At 41.9% G+C, this 25,924-nt stretch overlaps 1 protein-coding gene across 1 annotated transcript in view; it reads right to left on the bottom strand.

Moving 5' to 3' along the window:
• LOC128739110 (low-density lipoprotein receptor-related protein 2) overlaps positions 1 to 21,841 on the bottom strand; it is a 174,872-nt gene extending 153,031 nt beyond the window's left edge. Inside the window, exon 1 of the mRNA XM_053834528.1 lies at positions 20,563 to 21,841. The gene's annotated coding sequence lies outside the window, so the exon portion shown is untranslated. The remainder of the gene's footprint in view (positions 1 to 20,562) is intronic.
• Between the last annotated feature and the right edge of the window lie 4,083 nt (positions 21,842 to 25,924).

Consider the following 25,924-nt stretch of genomic DNA (forward strand, 5'->3'; position numbering starts at 1 on the left):
ATGTAAGTGGTTTTGGAGGCAAGATTTTTTTCTATGGTGAATTGAGACCCCTCTCCTCTTTAGAAAGCGAGTTAGGACTCATCTCCCCTTTAAGAAGGTAGGCTTCCATACAAATGAAATGCAAATTTCCTCTTATCTCGAAAACTAATCAAGCAAATGGAACCAAATTTGGCATGTGGGAGTTTTAGATGGCAGAAATATTTTCTATGGTGAATTACGACCCCTTCCCCTTTTAAGAGGGGGGCTCCCATACAAATGAAATACAAATTTCCTTATAATTTGACTACTAATCAAGCAAATGGAACCAAATTTGGCATGTGGGGCTTTTAGGGGGCAGAAATTTTTTCTATGATGAATTAAGACCCCTCCACTGTTTGGCAGGGGGGGCTCCCATTCAAATGAAATTCAAATTTCCTTATAACTTGAGAACTAATCAAGCAAATGGAACCAAATTTGGCGTGTGGGAGATTTTGGAGTCTTGAATTTCTTTTATGATAAAGACCTCTCACCCCTGTGGTAGGGGGATGTGGACTCTCATACAAATAAAACAGAAATTTTTGCGAAACTCAAAAACTAATCGAACTCGAGAAATTCGAGACTCTTCCATAAAACATTAGTCATTGAAAAGACCACAAAAACTATTTATAGTAATTCTAGATCATTCAGGACGAGACGGCCGCGAGTGTTGCCGGTGACCCGCCGTCGGAAGCGCCGCCCACTGGGGAGAGGTAACTCCCCGCAGAAATCACTACTGTCTAGGCTTATTTGCTTTCCTGGGTCTACCTGGGTTTCCTGGAACGAGCGACAGCGAGTAAGGAGAGGAGAGGAGAGGATAGGTGTTGTAAATTCGTGTCGGTAATTAGCTGTAAATTAGCTGTAAAATGTAAATCGAGATTGTGACAAAGATCATCCGAGATTCATGATCTATGTACAACACAGGTTAATTTGTGGCAATACGAAGTTGGTCGGGTCAGCTAGTTTTTCAATAAAAATGGATCACATTTTATCGGCAACCCCTCGTTTGTCTATATTAATTTTGAAAGCTGAAAAAAATGCGGTAATCACGATCAAAAGTATATTAGAAGAAAAACTAAATAAAACTAATCAGTAAAGAAACAAATATTTATCTTCTCTCTCTCTCTGCTCTCTTTGCGCTCCCTTCTCTCTCTTCTCTCCCCCTCCTTGAGGCATAATACGCCACAGGTCATTTCGTTTAACTGAATCCTACGTTGCCACGAAGTCTATAAACAAGTCAGTCTATAAACAGACTTGAGTCTGCAAGCTGACTTCTCAGAATTTATCGTAAGAAAGGTGAACATTTGTTCCATCGTGGAGCGTGAAGCACGTTCCTGTGACGTCCTGCGGTTCACCGTCTAACACAAACTGACTAATTACTTTTTACGCACGAAGCTGTCAACCCTCTATACCTTCTCTATGTGCCAGTTACCCGCTACCGGCAACTACCCAAATAATGTGTTATTAACACACATTACACCCTCAAGGCAAATCTTCTAATACGCTATTAATAGCAAAATGCCACATCCTCCCCCTGCATAAAATTAACAATTCAATATATGATATTATTCCAGGTCCATTATAAATTACATTGTCGCTACAGTCTTCAAATTTTTCTTGTTTGTTATATCGCAATTCGTTAACTCTTATAGATAATCTGTAGAGAAATCGCTAACTTTTATAATGTGACGACCTAAAATAGAAAATACTACTGGTCATTGATATTGTACATCTTTGAACCTTGCCTTCCTGAACTCAAAGGTCAGATATTGTACCTAGCCAACGTTTTGGTGCTTTCATAACATCAACCTTAGACTCATCTCGACCCTCTATCTTTATAGGTGTTGGCCTTATGCTTTTCCCGACTCAACCCTAACGAATGTTTGCTATGGGCTTTTCGCAACTCAATCATAATACACGTTGGCCATGGCCCTCTCGCCGGCTCAATCTTAATATACGTTGAAATCATCATCATTTCAAGTACTTACTCCGAGCGATCAGCAGATTTTCTACGTCATACTCGAAACTGGTAGAAAAACCAAGAGGACTTCTATTTATTAAACAAATAGTGAAAAGTTTCCAACAAATAGAGAAGTTTTTAACATTATTTTTCCTCGATAGCGAAAAGACAACCCATAAATATCAATACCAGGTTAGTTAGAATGTAATTCGCATCAAAATTGGTTGTAATGCTGGTTTCTTGCTTGTATGCTTGGAAAGTAGACGAAGACCCGCCGTAGACGAACCCATCCAGCACCCTATTACTTTAATCACAAATCCGACGGGTCCGACAAATTCCATTTGTTATTGCGACTGCAACTATGCACATCTTTCCAAGCAAAACGCTCGAACACAGCTCGATGAACACAACAGGCCCAGCAACAACTCATCAACCGAAAAACAGCTCACAGTGCGAACAACTTCGCAAACCAAACGCCAGCCGAAGCAAATCCCCACTCTGTACTCGGAATAGTCAATATATTGCGTTACAAAACATATTTCATGTTTCTTACCTCAGATTTTACCTCTAAAATCACACAGAAAGTTCAATTTGGCCAAAGATCGCCAATGTGAAGTCTCGCGCTTTACTATCTGGCATAAACTAACTACTATTTACGCGTGAAGCTACGAGCCAACTCTCGATATTTTTTCTCTGTGCCAGTTACGCACTACCGGCAACTACCCAAATAATGTGTCATGTGAGTTTTGATTCGATTCTTCACCTCAGCCACTCATTTGGCTACCAACGTGGTAGCAATCGCATAGCGTCGTAAATACAAAAGATAAAACTATACTTTCTTCAACAATAATGTAGTAATAGTTAGCTCTACAATTGCCCTTTACACTACTTTTTCGAATTCTGTTTAGTTGAGGCGCTATAGGCAAATGAGCATCTACTGAGCAATAAACCGAGAATAAAGCCTGCTATCAGGTCACCAAACCAACATCAAACAAGAATGAAAGAGGTCACTTTTTCAGGACGCAAGATGAGATCGTTTTTGTTCGAAGTCCACCCACGTTCTGGTAGTAAATCTACTGGGAACAGAAAACGTACTGTTCCATACACTTACTCAACTATGTCACGAGAGAGATTCCAAGTTCAAGAATTTCGTAAGCGCTAATTTGGGGAGTGAAAATACGAAATGTATCGGCAGTGGGAAGAAAACAGATACACTTATGCTTGGCAAGGCTTAAGTTTTTGGGGGATTCCTCTCTCGTAACTCGCACATCGACCCGGGACGACTGATAGGCCGACTGGCAGGAAAAGCGGGAAATATCGTTGCAGCTCCACTGCACCGCAACAACATTTTAGGATTATTTATGAACAACCGAGTGAGAACAACTAAGCTCTGTGTTTTGTGCTTTTAATGATAGGGTAATAGGGTATGTTGCTGCTTCATCGTAATTGCCTATTCCCGTCCTATTCAACACAAATTATTAAAAATATCAGCATTTTTATGACACACAGTGCAAAACTAGTTATTCCCTAATATTTTAGTTTGTTGTCTATCATACGCGATCAATCAAAGTGAGCTGAAATTTATTTAAATGCTTTATATCATTAAAGAAGTCTTACCAGCCAAATTTCCTACGTTTTTTCGTGCGACGAAGAAAAAAAAGCCGACTAATCGTTTTAGTTTCCGTCATTCATAAATGAAAATAACTCACGCAAGGCATTGTCGTTATTCCACAGCCAGGAAAACTTGCCTGACCTGCAGAAATTGTGCAGAATAACATTTGTCATGCCGTCCTACACAAATACATGCGCATTAGCATCGTAAACATTGTTGTGATTTTAAGTTCGGACGATGAAAAATTTCGATGGACGGATTTTAAAACGGTACGACGAATTTAAGAAATAAAGTCAGTTGCGTAATTTCAATAATATGCTTTAATAATCGCTTTTCAGTGATTTCCAAGTTCACAGATCGGAAGGTAAGTGTGTTTTACTCCAACAACACATGATGAAAATTAGAATGGCTTTACTTACTACGACGGGAATTAGAAATAAACCCTAATTAGTTTAGAAGTGTAACTAATGGTACGGCAAAAAAACTCGCCTGGAACAGCTTAAGGTTTGACGGTAATTATAAGAATCTCTTTCTGTAGCTTTTATTTTTTTGGTATTCGACTAACGAACGATGGGACTTTCAAAAAGAATGTCGAGTTGATTGAAAAACAAAAAAAAACACTATTCACTTGACTACACTTGTCAGGTTTAGCACCAAAAAGCAAAGCGACGAAAGTCGGCGAACCTCTGCGCTTAGTAGACCGGAAGAAATGGCACATCAACCGCCAACAACGCTGGCCACATCTCCGCTCAAGCGCCTTAACGGAGAGGTTCATTAACACCACCGGACGGACCGCGTGGACATGGACCAAACCAAAACCACATTGCTATGACCATATCGATACCGAATAAGTGGAAGACGAAAAAAAAAGAGCGCTGAACGAGTGCGAGTGCTGGACTGACTGGACGTGGACAGATAAAAAGAAAACCGAACCGAAATCGGCAAAGAAATTTTTCGACACTTGAACCAGCACTGACTCTCGACGAGAGTGGCCAAGCAAGCGTCCGGGACCGACGCACGGCATGGCTGAGCGCCACAAGAGACGGAACGAAAGTCGATGACACCGACCGACCGACCGATCGTAGACACGGTAGAGACACAATCGGAGCAAGCCCTCTAGAGTCTACATACACCCCTTTGCTTTGTTTCTTGACGGTGGTGGTTGTTCGCTCGCGCCGCGGCTCCTGTGGTGATCGAGGCAGCGGGTGGCGAGGCGGCACAAGCCATGGTGGGTGTGCTGGTTTGATCGGTTCCGATTCGACCGACGGTGTTCGATTATTTGACCTCGAATATATCGCTTTCCTTCCCCGGGTTGGGTAGGGTATAGATAAAGGTATGGCAAATTTATGGTCCCCCATTAGTGATCGCTTTCACTCTTCCGCAAGCGATTGTTTTTTTTCTGTACGAATTCTCGGGAATTTTTTTCAGATGGAATGTTGATCATTCATCGGATCGTTTTATTAGTGTCGGAGGTGCCTGCAAAAAGTTAGGGGGCACCATAGAGTAAACTTTTTTGCGTGTAGTTTATGTCAAGATGGAGGCACAGCTGATGATGACGGACTGAGCTTTTCCGAGCAGTTTCGTAAAATAAAAGATTTTGCTTTTCCATTCATGCAAAAAGTAACAACAAATTTTCGCAATAAATGTTTTACTCTTTAGGTTATGACCAACAACAGGTAAAAGTCGTTAGTCGTAGTTCCATTTTAGGTGGACAGGGTACGATCGTTTCGTCGTCGTTCGGTGTGCGGTTCCACACCGTATGGCGCCGCTGCGAAACTGGTCTTTGCTCTGCTCTGCTCTGCTCACCGCTGCTGCTGGTCCCGCGTCGTCGTCAGCTAGGTATGGGACGGCTTTGCCCCGGTACGGCCATTGACCACTTTCTCGGTAGGTAGCCTCGCAACGTGCAGAAAGCAGTTTCTGGTTGCTTTCAACCGACCCAGCCGAGAGCCGCACACGCATCGCTCGCGTTTGTATGGATGTACTTACCTACGTACACACACCGACGCGACGGCGCAAGTTCACGCGCGGCTTCCGCATATAATCGCAGTAGACTTGGATAGATAGACGCATGTACTTGCTCTGCTGTCGCAATTTCGAATTCCGAACAGGAAAACCGTCGTCATCGTAGTTTGCCACGAACGAACGAGGATGGACGAGAGTGACAGGAGCACCACCGGTTTTGCACTGTCAGTGATTTCGGCAATTATAACGCTAAATAGTTTTCTCATCAGTGAGTGTTGTATAGTTATGGTAATGGATGTGATCGCATGCATGACGAAACTGTCACGCTGCTGTTAGCGATAGGTTTTTGCTGCTACCCCGAGAGGCTGGAATTCATGGGAAGGAGAGAGAGACGTTTGTTTTACAGCTTCCATACTGTATTTAAACGAGTTTCTATGCGCAAGGAAAAATTGTAATAATGTTTAGGGAATGCTATGTTTATTGCCAATAAACTGACGTTAATAATTACATTAAATATTACACATCATATCAACCATTTTTTCAAATCACTTCTGTTCCTTCTCGATCTGAATCCGACTTCACTAGTAAAGCCTAGCGAGCCTGTAATATAGGTATCTATCTATTACAGACTCACTAGTAAAGATAACCAGTATCGAGCAACACTCCAACTCCTCGATATTCCATTCCACGAATATTAATGTCTATGGACATCGAATTTGATGTCCATGGAATCGATTTTGACCGATTTTCTATGGCTAATCATCAAAAATGAAAATGAGTTGACATATAGAGCTGGTTTAGTACGCGAACGCCTGCGAAAAACAATGTATTAATCAACAACTTGGACTATTTCTATTTCCTTGGATATCACATTTCTAGCCAAGAAATATCAGTAGTTCAAGAAAAAATGGAGGCAATCAAGGTCAACTGAAGCAGTGAGGAGTTTTCTAGGTCTGGTTAATTTTGTGTACCGTTACATTCGAGGAACCAAGTTTAACAAACTGGGAAGCGAACAACCAAAAAGCGTTTGTAGAAATTGAGAGAATTTTTAGGATATTACAACGTAAATGACGATACCTACGTAATTCCCGATGGCAGTCTTGTTAATCTTGTGGCCGACTTTTTTCAAAGAAACAAACGAGGACTATCTAACACCGTAAGCGCCCTATTTTGTCTATACCGAAAACCAGACCTCTGACAGGACGTCATGTTTTCGTAGCAAGAATGACAGCTCGCTCCCTAAATGCTTTACTCAAAGCTGAATACATATGTATCGGAACTACAGCTGGTGGGAACACTTCACGAACCCACTCTTATCCAGGGCAGGATTTTCTGTGGGTCCGAAAAAGAAATTGGTGTTACAAACATAACAAAATTCGTGATACAACGATGTACAGATGTCAGTGCTCAGTGACAAATTAGTATATTAATATCGGCGAATACTCAGAAAAATATACCAGATAACTGTTATGACAAGCTTCAGTAACGTAGTTACATTTCATACAGTTACATAGCGTTTTAGTCGTACATTCCGGTTATCTCCGTTTTAATGAATCTAGATTATCACAGCAAAAAGATGTTTTTCATCGAAATTGTAGAAAATCCGGTTAAGTGCCTCCGATTCCTTCTCAATTAGACCCGAAGCGGGACACGCAGGCTACAGCTAGTGCCGTGTAATTTGATATGCTTCAGACTATCACCGACTACAAACTATTAGTGGCTAAAGCCTGGCTAAAAGTAAATTTGGACGCATAGAACAATCTTAAATCGGGACTGGAATGTCGCAGAAAAACCCCTAAACGACTGGATTGCGGTATTTTTATTCAGCTTTAAATTTCACTGTGTTACATTATTGCATTTCTCTGGTTCTTATTTATTTATTTACTAGCTGACCCGACAAACTTCGTATTGCCACTAATTAACCTGTGTTGTACATAAATCGTGAATCTCGGATCATCTTTGTCACAATCTCCAGTTTTGCAAGTTTCTGAAAAGTTCAACCTTAGATGATTCGTTTTGGCAGTTACGTAACTATGAAAGCATCCCAGGTAACCAATAAACATCACCAATGCTATTCAAATAAGAGCACAAGATCCAGTTTCGAACAGAGAAAGTGGGGAATTAGGTACGGCCGGGTCATTGAAGCAACGCTCTTTTCATTTCACCCTTCCTTGCTCCCTTCTGTTTGGACACTATCAAGACTTTTGTTCCATTACTTTCATCTCCGTCCCCACCGTCGATTGTAAAGATAAACGTTATAAATAATCTATCTATACCTATAAAAATGAATTTCTGTCTGTCTGCTTGTCTGTCCCTATGTTCCTTATAAAATCGAAAACTACTGAACGGATCGGCGTGAAAATTTGCACGTAGGGGTTTCTGGGGCCGGGGAAGGTTCTTATGATGGTTAGAGGGGGACTAAGAGGGGGAGCTCCCATACAAATGAAACACAAATCTCTGCACATAACTCGAGAAGTAATAAGCAACTGGAACTCAATTTGGCATGAGGGGGTTTTTGGATGCCAGAATATTTTTCTATGGTGAATTTGGACCCCTCCCACCTTTAGGAGGGGGGCTCCCATACAAATGAAATTTAAATATCCTCATAACTCGAGAAGTAAACAAGCAAATAACACTAAATTTGGCATGTGAGGGCTTTAGGCGGCTAGAAAATTTTCTATGGTCAATTATGACCCCTCTCCCCTTTAAGAGGGGGGCTCCCATACAAATGAAATACTGCCAAAATCAATCATCTAAGGTTGAGCTCCTCAGAAACTTGCAAAACTCGAGACTGTGACAAAGATCATCCTAGATTCACGATTTATGTACAACACAGTTTAATCTGTGGCAATACGAAGTTCGTCGGGTCAGCTAGTATACCATAATTTTAGAACGCCATAACCATTTCTCCACCATACTTGACACACATGTATATAAAGAAAAGGTTTTGATTCACTTCCATTTTATAGGGATTATCGGAGGGTAAACATAAGCACAATTGGCTACGTGACAGAAGGGGAGCTGACTGAGAGGGAGTTAACCGTCCCCCCGAGGACGAGAAACATGATTATGAATGTAATGTATGTTCCGCCGTAACTCCGAAACTCCTGGATGGTTCTTCACTAAACGTGGAACATTCCTTGGCAAGTTTCTTGACATGAAAAAATCCCCGCAGGAGGGAGGGAGAGGCGGTCTCTTAGAAGTTTGGGAGCAAGGTTATAATGGAGAAAGAGGTGCGTGTCATTTGCGTAGAGTAAGGAGGGCCTAAAAGTGCGAAGCGGGTAAAAGTGCAATTCAATGATTTATCGGTGCAGATTCCGAGTAAATTGACTGCATTGGCATGGATGGGTGACTACTTTGACAGCTTGAATCTAACGTAAACTTTGGTTGCTTACGAAGCATAGTTGCTGAGTTATGTGCAAATGTTATTTTAGGACGGTTTTGATGTAATTTTTCGTTATACGGTAAATACGATATCAACAGGAGGATATTACTTGTTGAATATTTGTGGCAGCGTTCAACATCACTCACATATCTGTTTTGAAAATAGGGTGAAAAGAATTTACAAAATATATTTCGCTTTTCCGTAATTTAATCTAACGCCGTCAAGCGCCTAGCGGGGTAAAAATGCGATTCACGGACGGGGCAAAAGTACGATTCATGGACAAGGCAAAAATGTATAGCTAATTATGTACAGCTTTAGGCACTATATTACAGAAACTAGAAATGGAAAATCTGTAGAAAACTGCGTGCTCTACAGATGTTGACCGAAGGAAAACAATGTTTTTCCGCTGATGAAACAAAAAACAAACGTTTGGAAAAGTTTCGATCTAACGGAGTCTACAATACACCAGCGCAAAATAGGAAAGGTGCAAATTGAGAATGTTCCTTACCGAAACATAACGCAGATTGAAGATAATATGGCTTTGTTAGCTACTGTTGTGCTAATTTCGTGAATTCGAGCTTCGCACTTTTGCCCCGCGGTATTCGCATTTTTACCCCGCTAGTGGGGTAAAAGTGCGAATCGGCACTGGATCAGAAGAAACAAGAATTTATTTTGCAAAACACTATTACCGCAGATGATTTATAATTGAATCTAAAGACATTGAGTTACTGCATCACCATAAAATAGATTATGTAGTTGTCTTTCTTTATATCTCACGAAAATTGATGACAACTTCAAATATCGCACTTATGCCCCGACCTACTCTATAGAATGATAGTAGTTATACAAGTGGCTGGACGACTAGAAGAGATTTCTGAAAGGGGGGAATAGGACGGCCATAGACAAGGGCGCGGGGGGGAGGTCGAAAGCGTAAAGCAGGCTTTGTCTCGTCTTATAGAGATTGCCAAAGAGAAGACAGATTTACAAATGGCTGAGGGGCAAAGAGGCCCCGAGTAAGATCTGGCCATCAGCTAGTTAATTATATGCCTGACCTCACTACAGGCCAAGACAAAACACGAGGTTGGTTTAGGACAAAAAGTGTAATAAAAATGACAAAACACACAAAAAATAGACGAAAAGATAATGAATATACAATAACATAACGACGGAAAAGCAGTCAATAACAACATTTTTGTTGTCTCGGCAACCAGGGCCGGCGCTAGCCAAATTGTCGCTCCACGCAAACTCTCAAAATGGCGCCCAAGAACAAACGAAAAACAGCCGGCGTTGCTGTGCTCAGGCATTCTACTACCTACACACTCGCAAACGCACAGTCTAGTAGCGTCTTTCTGCATAACCACTCACGTGGCAAACAACTCGTGAGCAGCCAGCTGCCCGTGAGGGCTAGCGGCACACTGGTATATAGATTTTGCATTAAATTTGGTTTTCTGGAGTACTCGCGAGTGATCGGTATCAGTTGCTCAGGCTGTAATAACATGCGAGAGCGACGACCGTGGCTGTTAGCTAAATATACATTCGCAAAAGTCGTGGCGGTGCATGAATAAACAAGAGCGGGAATCCGAAAGGAATGCTTATGCCGGTGTGTTCATTAGAACGAGTACGCGTGTGTGAGAAAATTAGCCCTCATAAGTGCGGGCTTCGCATCACTGGTCACAGTCAACCGCCATTTCTTTTGAATAATTGTCGGTTTTTTGAAAAAGTTCGGTTCAACTTCCTGTTAATTCAGAAACTTCGTCCTCATACCTAGCTACTTCATCGAAGATGAATCTGCTGATTGCGGATTCTGAAGAGATTCGAAAATCTCTCCCTAAAAATTTCCAAATAATTTATTATCGTCAATGCCACTTTTCCATCACGTTTATCTGAGTGTTTTGATTGTTGTGTTTTGTTGCGAATAGATTTTCATCAGGGAGTGGAGGGTGGAGCGCAAACGGAAAGCGAAGAATGGCGTAGGCGTATGAACCATGTACTGCAGGAACTACTCGGAAAAATTCTCAACACTTGTTGAAAGTTGGGAAAGTACAATGGGTCGGTCACGGCGCAAGAATACCGGTTGACCGTGCAGTGAATCTGTTCTCTTCTAGACCTTCATCGTCCTTAAGGGCCTCATACACGTACGCATATGTTGAGTTGGAAATAAATAAAATGGTGGCGGGTCATTCAGGTCGAGCGACAAGCCCAACATCTTCGTTTGCCTGTTTGGTTCGTGGCGCTCATACACAGGCGAGAGTCGTGACCGAACATGAATTCACCAACATTTTCAGCCAACATGTTCGTACGCGTATGAGGGCCTTTAGAAAAAGAGAAACCCAACTTACTAGATGGCTCGACCAGGTTGAAGCCGATTTGCTTGTGTCGAGATGCTCAACGAATTGGCGGCAAGTAGCCCAGGACCCAATACAGCGGAGCGTAACTCTAATTACACCACTTACCATCCCGGCTTTATGCTGCTGAAGGAGAAGAAAGTTTTTTTATTAACGGGAAACTAGCAGTCATTAACTTTTAGTCGGAAAGCGCAATTTCGGAAGCAGTTTTTGGGTCCAAAAGCGGGATTCTGTTCATAAAAACTTAAAATACTGCATTCTTCTTGCCAATCTGAACACAGCGAATATATTTTCATGAACAGAATTTTTGTTTCAAACAAAAAAACTGCTTTTGAAATTGGCAGAATCGATGACGATGACACCAAAAGAACAACAAACGGACGGCAAAAGTCGCTAAAAAACAAACAAAATCGGACGTCATAAAACGATAAAAATACGAATACGAAGCCACGAAGATACCAAAGAAGAAAAAAAACGGCGTAAAGAAGTTGTAAAGAGAACAATAAGATAACGAATAAACGATAAAAGAACGACGAAAAGACAGCAAATAGTCGAAAAGTGAAAGGCGGCGAAAAAATAATGACAAGTAAAGCAAAAAGGTGATGAAAAAAACCCGAATTATTCCATCTATTGACGAAAGGAACCATTTGTCTGTCGTTTGAGAGATAGAAATCGATACATCTTCGGAACATAATTCAACCGTTTGTTGATGCAGTGTTAGTACAAATACTTAGCGGCTTTCATTTGGTACCAAAATCATTAAATTCGGTTCAAAAGCAATGAATTTTTTAAGGTAAGAAAAGGCTAGCAAAAACGATTATTTTTGGTGCCAATCTAACACAACAATCGGCACCAGAAGTGCCAAATATAAACAATACGAGTTAAAAATTGTTTCATAAAATTCGTGTGGAAAAAGTGAACAAAACTCGAACATATTCGAAGCACTTTTATATTTTGATACATCTATTTTGTAAAAACAAGTAAAAGTGAGTAAAACACCTTTCCAATCAGCGTAAAAGACGACGAATACGAAGCAAAGACAACAAATAGGAGAAAAACGACGAAAAGAAATGGTAAAGAGAACAATAGGATGACGAATAAACGGCAACGTTTGATGCATCAAGGAAGCTACAATGAGAACAAAATTTCGTTGTTTCTTAGAAAATGTATTCACAAAACTATATTCGTACTACTTAGAAATATTCGCAGACCGATTTTCTGTCATAAATGTTGCTATTACGAATTTTGGTAGAACGTTGTTATTACGTATTTGGTAGGAGAGCACATTCGTAGCACTTTTTGCACCAGAGGACATTTGATGCACGGTTATTGTCTGGCATCGTAATCGTCGAGATCGGGCTATAAATCATGCGGTATTCTTAGTGTACGTTCCGAAGACTTGTCGATTTCTATCTCTAATAACAAGTAAGATGGTATAACAAAGGTTTTGAACTTCGACTTTTTATATTTTTAAGTTTTCAAAAATAGATAGATATATTTTCAAGAAAGAAAATTGAGTAACCTGCAACTGCGAAGCCAGCAGAACTCAGATTACGGTCCCTATGCCTAGTTGTTGGTTAAATCCATGATCGTAAGTTGCTTTCAATGACGCACTCAACTGCTCGTCTCACTTAACACGCATCAGCATATTTCTGTCCTGGTCCAGTTGGTTGTTGAAACGTTTCGTCGTTTCATCTTCGCTTCGACACCAATGATTACCGGTTTCTTGGTTCTTTTTATTTCTGCTGTTGAGTGCGAACACACAGTTGCAACGCTGATTATTATCGAGATGATTTGCGACATTAGAATAGAGCACGGTGGGGCACAATGAAACAACTTTGAACGTGAGCCACCCGACGAAGGTACCGCCGAGCTCCTACCTTCTCTATATGTCAGTTATTGTTCCATGCATGTCAATCTTTATTCGACGTTAAAACCATTCTATTAAACGAAAGAAAAAACGAGAATAGAGCTTTTATTTGACTGCACCAACAATTTCACGTCAATTTTCAACACACAAACAATCGTTTTTTTTTTGTGAGCATCTAAACGATTAAAAAGCGTCAGAAAAATAGATCGAAAATTGGGCAGTTAACTGTTATACCGCGCAAATTATTGCAGCAGCTAGAGGTGAATTACCCAACAGAAAAGCCGGTCCGAAAATAATTCTACTCGGTACCTTTTGCAGTACCTATACTCCAGCCGCGCACAAGTAGGTTGCAGAGGCAGGCATAAACCCGCAGCAGCAGAACCGGTCTGCCCGAGTGTGAATAAATAAAAATAATAAACAAAAACAAAGCACTGACTGGCTGACTGGCTGACTGACTGAATGTGAAAGCCTAGCGCAGCAAGCTAACAACGCGCAGCATAGAACACGGTGTGTCCACGGCCCAGCTTTGCCGAAACAAATGACTACTGCGATCCGATGAGTCACGTCGTCGATGGGTTCATTTTTTTTTTTGTGAAATGTGGCACGTCGTTTTTTCTTTCGAAAGCTGACATTATTTTGCCAATCACCGAAAACAGGTAAGAATTTTGACAAACCAACTACATGATTAAGCTAGAGCTAGACCACAAAGTGCTTAATTTAATGAATTTGCTTCGCAATAATATCCCAGACCGAGACCTTCCTCTTCAGTTCTAAATTTCTGATTCCGGTTTGTATCCACACTTGGAATTTCCTTGTAGCTCTTGTTGCTTGAGTGCATTGTAGACTGTATGCATACTCTGATCTCGACAACTTTAGCACTTTAGCTAACTTTAAACCAGACCATTCCGGATTTTTCAAGTATTACGAATAGCACAACTACGTCATCGGGGAGATCGAGGAAGGCTATCATGATTGCATGTTCCAGGGTGTGATGGGGTTAGTACAACCTCCGAATGTCCGAATGTATCAGATCAGCATTGAGCAGAAAAGAATTCGTACACTTGTCACTGCTTTAGTTTTGGGGGCTTTGTTCCACAGAGCTCGCAAATCGACCCGGGACGTCTGAAGTGCGCTGACAGGAAAAGCTGTGTCGAGGAAATCCGATCGGTTGATGTCAAAATATCGATGCAATTCGTAGTTCGTACATCACAAATATATATTTTGCGAAGATTTCTGCTTTGAAAACTACAGCTTTACTCTCTTAGGAAAAAAGAGTACTTTTATTATGAACAACTGGATGAGAACAACCAAGCTCTATCTTTCGAGTTTCCACGATGAAGAAAATACTGATTCTTTAATGAAATTCTCGATTCATGGTTGTGAATCTTGCTACAGATAGTTCGTTGTAATGTTTCATTCAGTTAGTGCCAATGCACACTTAATTTTATTAATGGTTCTTGTTGCATTTTTCTCAGCTTTCCAATGGTGGTCCCAAAATGAAAATCGGTTAAAATGCAATATGGCGATCAAATTCAAGATGGCCACTAAAAAAAACTTTACTACTGGAACAAACTTTTGCTCATATTTTGGCGCTCTTAGCTTCACCTATGTATTTTTGACATTCCGCAAAACGACTGTATTTTGTAAACAAACAACACGGAAGCCGAAAGAAGGGAAAAAATTGTGCACAGTTATTTGGAAAATCTATTGTGGTCTGCATCTAGGCTATCCAAACAGCTGAAATTGCCCAAAAATACCGTATGGCGCGTTATCAAACGGTATAAGGAAACATTGACGACGATTCGAAAGCCTCAAGCTAATCATCCGAGTGAAACTGTCGACCGGAACCTGCGTGGTAAGATTTTGAAGACCATCAAGAAGAATCCCAATCTGTCGGACCGTGATTTGATCAAAAAATTCGGTGCTGCCCATTGTACCGTAAGGAGAATTCGACTCCGGGAAGCAAACAGCCAAACCGAACCATAAAACAGAATGGTGTGGCCAAACCCCGTGCTCGAAAGCTATACGGCCGGATGCTAACCAAGTTCGACGGGTGTCTTCTGATGGACGATGAAACCTATCTCATGGCTGACTTCGGGCAAATGCCAGGTCAAAAATTATACTTTGCAACGGCGGGGGGGGGGGATGTTCCAAGCAAATTTAAATTTGTTTTTACCGACAAATTTGCACAAAAATTTATCATTTGACAGGCCATTTGCAGCTATGGCAGAAAAATGAAAGTTTTCGTTACAAATAAGACCATGACGTCGAAACTGTACCAACAGGAGTGTTTCCAAAAACGAATTTTGTTCCGTTCCGTTTTGCCGTTCATTCGATCCCACCACCATCCCGTGATGTTTTAGCCAGATTTGGCAAGCTTTCATTCAGCAAAGTCGTTCAAGAATGTTTCGATAGACCTTAGCCAAACCCAATTGCCCCCATGTGCGAACCCCTATTGAGAAATACTGGACCATCATGAAGAACCCTTCAAATCTGGGGCATGCAAAGACTACATGCTCGGATGTTTTTCGACAACGCTGTACTCCTGGCAGAAGGGCGACCATGCATGCCCGAATCGGTGTAAGTGCTGTCTCAAGCAATCGTGTCCCGAGAGAAATTGCGTCAAATAGAAGTTCACTTCTCCGTATTTCTGGTATGCATCCATCATCCGTTAGTCGCGGAGTTCCACTTTCGTTGCCACTTTACTATTGATTCCGCACTCATGGTTTTTCAAATTCCGTTGGCATCCTTCCGCCTATAGCATTTGCTGACTTCTGTCAAAATAATGTTTATGGAAATTATTCTGGTTAGGACACAGAACGCTTTCGAAGAAATAGTTCTGTACGCGCTCACGACCCAGGCTGGATACACTGGCTAAAATTCACCTTTTACTGCTGTTTGAACCAGAGTTGTTTAGTATGGTTCTTGCCAGCGTCTTAATCGGGTTTGCCGCCTTCTCACAGACATAGTCAACGAACAACACATAGTGAAACTCAACCGATCATCAAGCCATCAATCATCAAGATTATCGTGTGCTCTCCAACCGTAATCTTCGCCATTTGAACCGCCTTACGTTTGCTAACGATCAGCATTTCTGTCTTGTGGTGAGCTATTTGCAGTTTTACCCCTTACCTCCGGCTAACAATTATATTTATCGACTCAGTCACCAACATGTCCATCTGTTCCAGCGACTCTCCTGTTATAACAGCCACAATATCGTCCGCAAAAACTACTATGTCTACGCCTCTAGACAGGTTCAGCTTGAGTACACCGTCGTACATCACGTTCCACGAGCCTTTTGGAACTCCTGCTGTGATCTTGATCGACCTTTGTCCCTTGTTGGTCTCATAGAGAAGCAACCGATTCTCGAAGTAACTGTAGAACTGCCTCTCCGAAACCCGAACCGCCTCTCGGATAGTCCGTGGTTACTTTTCAGACATTCCGGCAGACTGTTGAGAATGATCCTCTCCAATAGTTTCCCTAGTGTATTCAGCAGGCATATTGGTCTATACGATGCAGCATCCCCCGGGGGGTTCTGGACAGCTTCTGGACTTTCCATTTATCCGAAATCCATTTAACACAAGATCGTAATGGAAAGTTTACATTAAATCGTATGCATGTCAACTTTACATAGAAATTGTATAAAGATTAAAGTATGTCAAAACAATAAATTGTTTTGCAGTCGTGCATGTCCTCATATACAACTCATGACTGTGAATTATAAAGCTGTATATGCTGTATGTGTTTGGAGCTGGTTATTTCCACTAGTGTAGACAATATGCATCCCATCATAACAGCATACTCAGCAGATTTCTGGAATTTCTGAGTTTTAATTTCCTTTTTTTATTCAAAATAGCTTGGATGGTTTCTTTCTTATAACCATGCAACCTGGCGATCTCTAAAATATAAATCAATTCAGTCTCTTTTCCTTTCTTACTCAGTGGAAGAGTTTCCAGACAATGAATTATGTGGTGAAAAGAGGCCATTTTGTTTTGAAATCAGTGGTTAGACGTAATAAGTATCACTCGTTTAGTATTAGTGGGTTTCCTATAAATTTAGAAATCAAAATTTGGGAAATCTTCTATACCTATAAACAAGGATTTGTGTCTGTCTGTCTATCCGTATGTTCCTTATAGAATCGAAAACTACTGAACCAATCGGCGTGAAAATTTGCATGTAGAGGTTTTTGGGGCCAGGAAAGGTTTTAGTGATGGTTAGAGACCCCTCCCCCCACTAAGAGAGGGGGCTCCCATACAAATGAAACACAAATTTCTGCATAACTGGAGAACTAATCAAGCAAATAGAACAAAATTTGGCATGTGGGTGTTTTCGGTGACAAGAATTTATTCTATGGTAAATTGAGATCCCTCCCCTCTTTAGAAGGGGAATTATGACTCCTCTCCCCTTTAAGAGGGTGGGCTTCCATACAATTTTCCTCATAACTCGAGAACTAATCAAGCAAATGAAACCAAATTTGGCACGTGGGTGTTTTTAGAGACAAACATTTTTTCTATGATGAATTGGGACCCCTCCCCACTTTAGGAGGGGGGGCTCCTATACAAATGAAATACAAATTTCCTCATAATTCGAGAACTAATCAATCAAATGGAACCAAATTTGGCATGCAGGTGTTTTTGGAGGCAAGAATTTTTTCTATGATGAATTAGGACCTCTCCCCACTTTAGGAGGGGGGGCTCCTATACAAGTGAAATACAAATATCCTCATAACTCGATGAATAATCAAGCAAATAGAAGCAAATTTGGCATGTGGGTGTTTTTGGCTGCAACCATTTTTTGTATGATGAATTAGGACCCCTTACCTTTTTAGGAGGGGGGCTCCCATACAAACGAAATACAAATTTCCTCATAACTCTAGCACTAATCAAGCAAATGGAACCAAATTTAGCATGTGGGTGTTTTTGTAGACAAGATTTTTTTCTATAGTGAATTATGACCCCTCCCCACTTTAGAAGGGGGGGGCTCCTATACAAATGAAAAACAAATTTCCTCATAACTCGGGAACTAATCAAGCAAATGGAACCAAATTTGACATGTAAGTGGTTTTGGAGGCAAGATATTTTTCTATGGTGAATTGAGACCCCTCTCCTCTTTAGAAAGCGAGTTATGACCCATCTCCCCTTTAAGAGGGGGGCTCCCATACAAATGAAATACAAATTTCCTTATAATTTGAGTACCAATCAAGCAAATGGAACCTAATTTGGCATGTGGGGCTTTTAGGGGGCAGAAATTTTTTCTATGATGAATTAAGACCCCTCGCCTGTTTAGGAGGGGAGGGCTCCCATACAAATGAAATTCAAATTTCCTTATAACTTGAGAACTAATCAAGCAAATGGAACCAAATTTGGCATGTGGGAGATTTTGGTGTCTTGAATTTATTTTATGATAGTTAGAGACCTCTCACCCCTGTGGTAGGGGGATATGGACTCTCATTCAAATAAAACAGATTTTTTTGCGAAACTCAAAAACTAATCGAACTCGAGAAATTCGAGACTCTTCCATAAAACATTAGTCAATAACAAGACCACAACAACTATCTATAGTAACACTAGATCATTCGGGACGAGTCGGGGCAACGAAGTCTCCTGAAAATGCCAGTCAATTTGACAAAATCCAGCCAGGTTTCGGTCAATACAACAACGCTGTAACCACATTCGGTAGCTATCAAAAACGAGTCGTCAATTGTGGTCAGAAGTCCACGACCGTTCTGGTAGTATATTGGAAGTCCTTGTGGCCAAGTACCGGGGTTCAAGGCCACAACTGTACACCAGTAGAAAGTCAACTTTGTCGGTCCCTTTCTCCACCAGTGGAACAATCCTGACTTTTGTGGACCGTCTCGAACAGCTCACTCGAGGACATCGGATGTCACGGTGGGGTAGAACCACGAAAGATACACCCAGTATAACTTAGGTGCGATTCGACGGGTCTAGTGACGGTAGTCGGTTTGTTTGAGGTATAAAAATCACTGCGACGATGTTTAGTGGAACGGTTGCAAACTGGTATCCGCGTCGCACAGTGGTCAAATTAAAACAAAAACGCGGACATTAGCAATTGGGTAAAAAATGCGTAATTTTTCAAAGGGTGGTGTCTTCGGAGAAGTTTAATAATAAAATATAGCGCATCTTTCTGCACTATTAGAGTGACCGTGATTTCACCTATTAGGGTGATACAAACTATTGTTATTTTAAATAATTTCAAAAAAAATTTGTTTCTTTAAAAGGTTGCAGAACATACTAAAATAAGCAGCTTTGCTGAATACATTAACTATCTATCTCTTACCGGTTGCGAAACAGAATGATGTGTTAAAAAGGTGCGTTTAAAAATCAGTTATACTCAATAACTTTGCACACGATTTTTTTACTGCTTTTGAGTGTTCTACAAAGTTATTCAGTATGCTAAAATACACATTTTCACTTAAGACTGTTTGTCGCTAGGACGCATATTTAATAAGTTATAAAATATTTTTTTTCAATTTCGGACAGCTTTGCACAAACTAGACAACCATTTGGTGAAAGTACTATATTTTATCTATAAAAAAAATTTCCATCAGATCTCCAAAGGAATCTCAGAAAAATCAATTGAAAAATGTGTTATTTTTTGATAAAATTTGTTATAACTCATTAAATATGCATCTTCGTGAAAAACAGTCTTCAGAGAAAATGTGTATTTTAGCATACTGAATAACTTTGTAGAACATTTGAAAGCAATAAAAAACTTGTGTGCAAAGTTATTGAGCATAATTGATTTTTAAGTGCTCCTTTTTGGCACATCATTATATTTCGCAACCGGGAAGAGATAGATAGTTACTATATTAAGCAAAATTGCTTATTTTAGTATGCTCTGCAACTTTTTGAGAAAAAAGACTTCATTACGCATTCGTCGCACATCCGGAACAGTTTGCCATTTCGGACTGGACACGAAATACCAACGATTTTTCACTTTTAACACTGCTACAAAAACGCAGGAACAAAGCATAATTCTATCGTGAAATTTTTGACACTAAAAGTTTTTAAAATATCGATAAAAAATATTTTTATAAAGTTTTCAATTCATGCACTATGCTTGTAAACAAATCTGTAGAATATTCCACCGAAAAACAACCCAAAACCATGACGTCGTCGTCGTCTTCTTCGTCGATTGTTGCGGCCGACACGGCGACAGCAACGAACCTCCCTACCACCAGCGCCGCATCCCATTGTGTCTCGCAGCAAACGAAACCTTTGAACCGAGCACACGTCTAATTGGCCAATAAAACTCCTCTCGTTGTTCGGCGGTTCGGGTCTGCGAACTGCGCAAAGTGCATACACTCGAACGCTCTTCATTTAAGTCAAGTCAAGTCAACCCACCGAACACCGAAGGCTAAAGTTTCTTAATCTACGTATGAGTATGAATTACCGTCTTCTCGTCGTTCGTTCCTCAGCTCGCACAGTGGACAGCTCAGAGCTTGTCATTCGCCGTCGTACTCCTCTTTACCGTCGGACACCGTCACTGCGAGCACTGGAGTGATATCCGTTAATTGATGATCCGGATTCTGGGAAACACACACGCAGGTCGCGCAGGTTGTCAAGTTTAACGAATTTCACGCTTGCTCTGGGACTTATGATGAATTTGTTCGTCGTCGACTTTGCTTAGACCGCGGAACGGCAGAACACATCCATTAGAGGCACTATTCTTCGTCAATTTAATCTTCTTCGCCGGGCACACATACACCGCACGGACCACACGGGGACACGAGCACACTTACCGTCGCGTCGTGGAGAAAACCGTGTCGCGTACACCTGAGAAAGCCCGTTCCGATCGTCTTCCCTTCACTTCACACCAACAGTGAGCCAAAGTCCCGGGACCGATGCGCGATCGAAAGAGAGTGTTCAACAGCCACTTCGTGATTGCCTTTCTTCTTAGTCTTCCGTTTTGCTAGTTGCTTCTTTATTGCTCTACCCTTCCACTAACAACCGCGCGAGTGCGCGCGGCTTCTTCCTCTTTGCGACGAGCGCTCAATTGCACGAAACACTTCTTTTTGTTTTCACGTCACCGATTTGAATGTAAAGCAACGATCCGAGCGAAACGAATCCGGCAAAAATAAGCAGGCGCTGAATTATAAAAGGCAAAAACGCAACAACGTCAAACTACGCAGGCGACAACGCAGTTTGAAGAAGAAATTAATATCTGAATTTATCCGCCGTGTCGTGTCCCGTCCGCATCCGCGGTGATAGTAATCGGTTCTACGTGTAGTTGTTCGATACTACTACAACCTGGAACACCGACCAGCGCAACAGTAGCACAAGCAATAACGATACTAATGTATGTACTTGCGGGTTTGTACCTTACTTTCTCACTCCGCGCAAACCACTTTTTGCGCACTAACACTCACCAGAAGTTGAACAAAACCGAGAAAAAAAACATCAACTCACTGACTGAGGGCACAAGCGACATCAGCCGCAGCAGCAGCAGGAGGAAAAAAGCAGAACTGAAACCCCACACGGGGTGGGGGAGCACACGATTGGTGCGGGTGCCACCAATATCCACTACTTCTTTGACACACAGGTAAACCCGTCCGTCCGTCCGTTCGTTGGTTGTCCACCACACATAGGAAGAAAACAATAAATAAATCAAGAAAAAACACTACCTACAAAACTCAGGAGGAACTCCAGCAACAACCAGACAACACCAAAAGCACAACCGTCTCCGTTACGCTCTCGTGAGCGACTGACTAGTGACTGCTGCTGGAAACCGAACTCAGCTCAGCCCAGCGCCAGAGCCAGCTCCGCGGTGATCGCGCCGAGTCGAATCGAGTCCCCCCAGTCCCGGATCATCGTCCCACACCACCCCAACCGGCCCACAGCACCGCACCGTGTCTCTTCTATTCCAAACTCGCGCGGATGAATGGATGTCGTTTTACCATAAATGCACTGAACGAACGAACGAACAGGAGGAGATAGCTCTATGATGATGATGATGGTGATGGTGGTTTGGTTACTTACTTATTCACTCATTCATGCTCATCACGCTTTGGCTTTTGTGGTGGCTAGTGTGTGCTCGCTGGATAGAAAAGAAACACATCGACTGAATCCAAAAGAGAAAGACAGAACGAGTGCGAGCAAAGATTCAGCGCAATACCAAACCCAGCATTAGCTAGAGCTACAATAATCTTATGGGGTTGTTGTGGGGATTGGATTTGCGCTTGCGAGTGACTGAACGAACGAAGCATGCGGTGGAATTTATGACACCGCGGGGTTCGTCGTTTGGTTGAGAAAGTCTATTTCTTCAACGAGTTCTGCTGCGGCGGGTGTGAGGTGCTTCAGCTGAAGCTGAAGCCGCCCCGACTCGAGTTGCGACACGGAAAGAGACTGATGCCGATGCCGACTGATGGGTTGTTCTCCGTCCATCCGTGGAACTCGCGGAAAAAAGATGGTACCTACCCCGAAAGCAAGATTCCTGTAAAGTTTGCCCCTGTCTCTGTTTTACATTGCTCATTTAGCATGCGCCAATGGAAAAAGACAGAGTTTCACGCAATGTGACACCGGATTAATGTTTTAGATTTAGGCCGGCTTAAGAAGAGATATAATCACTCTTCGGATCGAAACAGTGCCTTAAATAAGATGACGCTCCTAAAGACTATGCCCAAAAAAATATGTAAAAAGTAAGACGCACATAATCACGCAATCTATCAAGCAAAGACCAACCTCATTGTTTTGTCTTGACCTTGGCCAATCGACGAAAGGAACGGTAGATGGTGGCCGCATTTGGAAGTTCTTGGCGCTCACGTGTGTCGGAAATTTTGTTAGTTTTGCCTATGTATTTTTGACATTCCGCAAAACGACTGTATTTTGTAAACAAACAACAGTTATTTGGAAAATCTAGAGTGACTATATACAGAGTGGCGACAAGTCATCCCAAATGTATGCAATGCGGTTTTTCCAAGGTTTTTCTTTCTCTTTCTTGCATACGCGTTGGATAGGTCGTCTGCTCGATTGGAATGACACTGACAGATAATTATTCCAATTTTGACATTGTCACCACTCTGTATATAGTCACTCTAGGAAAATCCATTGTGGTCTGCATATCGACTAGCTAAACAGCTGAAATTGTCCAGAAATACCGTATGGCGTGTTATCAAACGGTATAAGGAAACATTGACGACGATTCGGAAGCCTCAAGCTATAATCATCGAAGTGCAACTGTCGACTGGAAACTGCGTGGTAAGATTTTGAAGACCATCAAGAGGAATCCCAATCTATCGAACCGTAATTTGGTCAGAAAATTCGGTGCTGCCCATAGTACCGTGAGGAGAATTCGACTCCGGGAAGAAATCAAGTCGTATCGAGCTAGCAAACAGCCAAACCGAACCATAAAACAGAATAGTGTGGCCGAAATCCGTGCTTGAAAGCTATACGACCGGGTGCTAACCAAGTTCGACGGGTGTCTTCTGATGGACGATGAAACCTATGTCAAGGCTGACTTCGGGCAAATGCCAGGTCAAAAATTTTACTTTGCAACGGCTCGGGGGATGTTCTAAGCACGAAAATTTATGATTTGGCAGGGCATTTGCAGCTGTGGCAGAAAAACGAAAGTTTTCCTTACAAATAAGATAATGACGTCGGAACTGTACCAAAAGGAGTGTCTACAAAAACGAATTTTGCCGTTCATTCGATCCCACCACCATCCCGTGATGTTTTGGCCAGATTTGGCAAGCTGTCATTACAGCAAAGTCGTTCAAGAATGGTATGCACAGAAAGGGGTCCACCTTGTTCCGAAAGACCTTAAGCCACCCAATTGCCCCCAGGTTCGCCCTATTGAGAAATACTGGGCAATCCTGAAGAGGAGACTCCAGGCAAAGGGAAAAGTTGTCAAAAACAGACCTGGTGGAATAAGATAGCCAAAACGAGGGACTAAGAAAGTGTGCGCCGTCGAATAAGCCATATTACAGGAAAAGTTCGAGAATTGCTTCGAAACTGTTCGTCAAGTTTAGTATTCCATACGCGACTTGCTTGCTTTACTCTGTATGTCGCTTTCTCTGCATACGGCATTCTCACCGTCTGCAGCAAAAGCTTCGGGTTCCTCTATATAGATTTCTTCATCAGCTAGGTCACTTTGAAGAAATGCAGCAACTGTATTAAGCTGGAACGCCTCCAAACCCAGCTTAGCCGTCACACCACCAGATAACGGAACATCGCATACCTCACCACAGGCTCCTGATCCATGCCTTTCATCTGCTGACAGAACTTGATGACAAGCACAAAACAGAACTGGAAGTTCGAACAATTCGGCGATCAAAAACGGTAGCAGTTTCTTTTGCGCTTATTTTTCTTTGAGGAGGTTTTCACATACAAAAGAATAACAGCAATATAAGCAGAACGCTCGCTGTCTATCGCTGTAATATGGTTCTACATGCTTCCGTGTGTTTTCGTGGAAAAAAGTCACCCACTACCACCAGGTTCGCTAGTGTCTGTAGAAAGTAGTAGGCACGTGTTTCGATTTAAACTTCCGCTTCGGTTCTGTGTGACAAGTCGAGTTTTGCATCTCTCTAACGATTCGTCTGTCTTCGTTTTGATCTTGTAGACCCTCTTCGAATTGAGCGCTTTCTTCCCTGGGGGCAGTTCCGTGGGCTTTTCTGCCGAATTGGAATGCGACTCGTAAGCAACATCATATTCTGCTACTGGAAACTCCATTCTTTTCTGCTCAATTAATTTTAGATTCTCTTGTCCATTTTCCGCTGCTCACTCGGGAACACAACGTCTCATGTGGTCTCATTTAACAAAAACTTTCTCCGTTTGTGGATTGTAGACACGGTATACCTTGGTCCCTCCTGCATATCCAACGAATACTCCAGCCCTGGACTTCGAATTCCATTGCTTCCTTCGCACTTTCGACACATGGACCACAAATTTTGCCCCGAATACATGCAGTTGCGATAGATCTGATCTCTTTCCGGTGAACTATTCTTCTGCTGTAACTACGTCAAGCACTTTAGTAGGCAATCAGTTGGTCGAATATGTCGTCGTTTCAACTGCTCCAGTCCAAAAAGTTTTATCCAGACACGCATCGAATAGAAGAAATCAGAAACCATTCTCTTCCGGGTTGTATGGCACGCTGGATTCATGATGAGTGCCACATTATCGAAGATCTTTCTTTTTCTTGGTTGAAGTATTCTGTGCCGTTTTCAGTCCACAATCGTTTCACACAACGATTTATCTGCTTCTTAACATCAGCTTCAAAATCTTTGAAACAATGCAGCCCTCCTGTTATCGTCCGCAGAAAGTACGCAAAGCATTTCTTACTGCAGTCATCAATGAACGTAAGAAAATACTTGCCTCCGGTTAACGAAGTCGTTTCCATTTGGTCTCACAAATCGGAATGTGTCAGGTCTTGCACTTCGTCTGCTCGAACACTGGAATGGTTAACGTTGGTGCTTCTTACACAAGCACGGAACACATGACGAAAGTACAACCACATAACGGAAGAAGTTGCTTGAGATTCTGCAGATTCAGGTGTCCCATTCGCCTATACCACAACTCCAAAGCATCCGATGACCTCACCACACGCGAATGGCAAAAGTAGGCTCGACTTCCAGCTTGAACGCTTCGTTGAATCTCCCTACTCGTATTATTGTCGGTGATCAGAGATCCCAAATATATGAACCCATGAACCTCTTCCAGTTCATCGCCGTCAATAGTCACTGTCCGTGTCAAACGAACGTAGCTTTATCTGGAGCCTCTTCCTACCATCTATTTGGTTTTCGACTCATTGATTTGTATGG

This window comes from Sabethes cyaneus, chromosome 1, assembly GCF_943734655.1.
Source record: "Sabethes cyaneus chromosome 1, idSabCyanKW18_F2, whole genome shotgun sequence".
Classification (NCBI taxonomy): Eukaryota; Metazoa; Arthropoda; class Insecta; order Diptera; family Culicidae; genus Sabethes; species Sabethes cyaneus.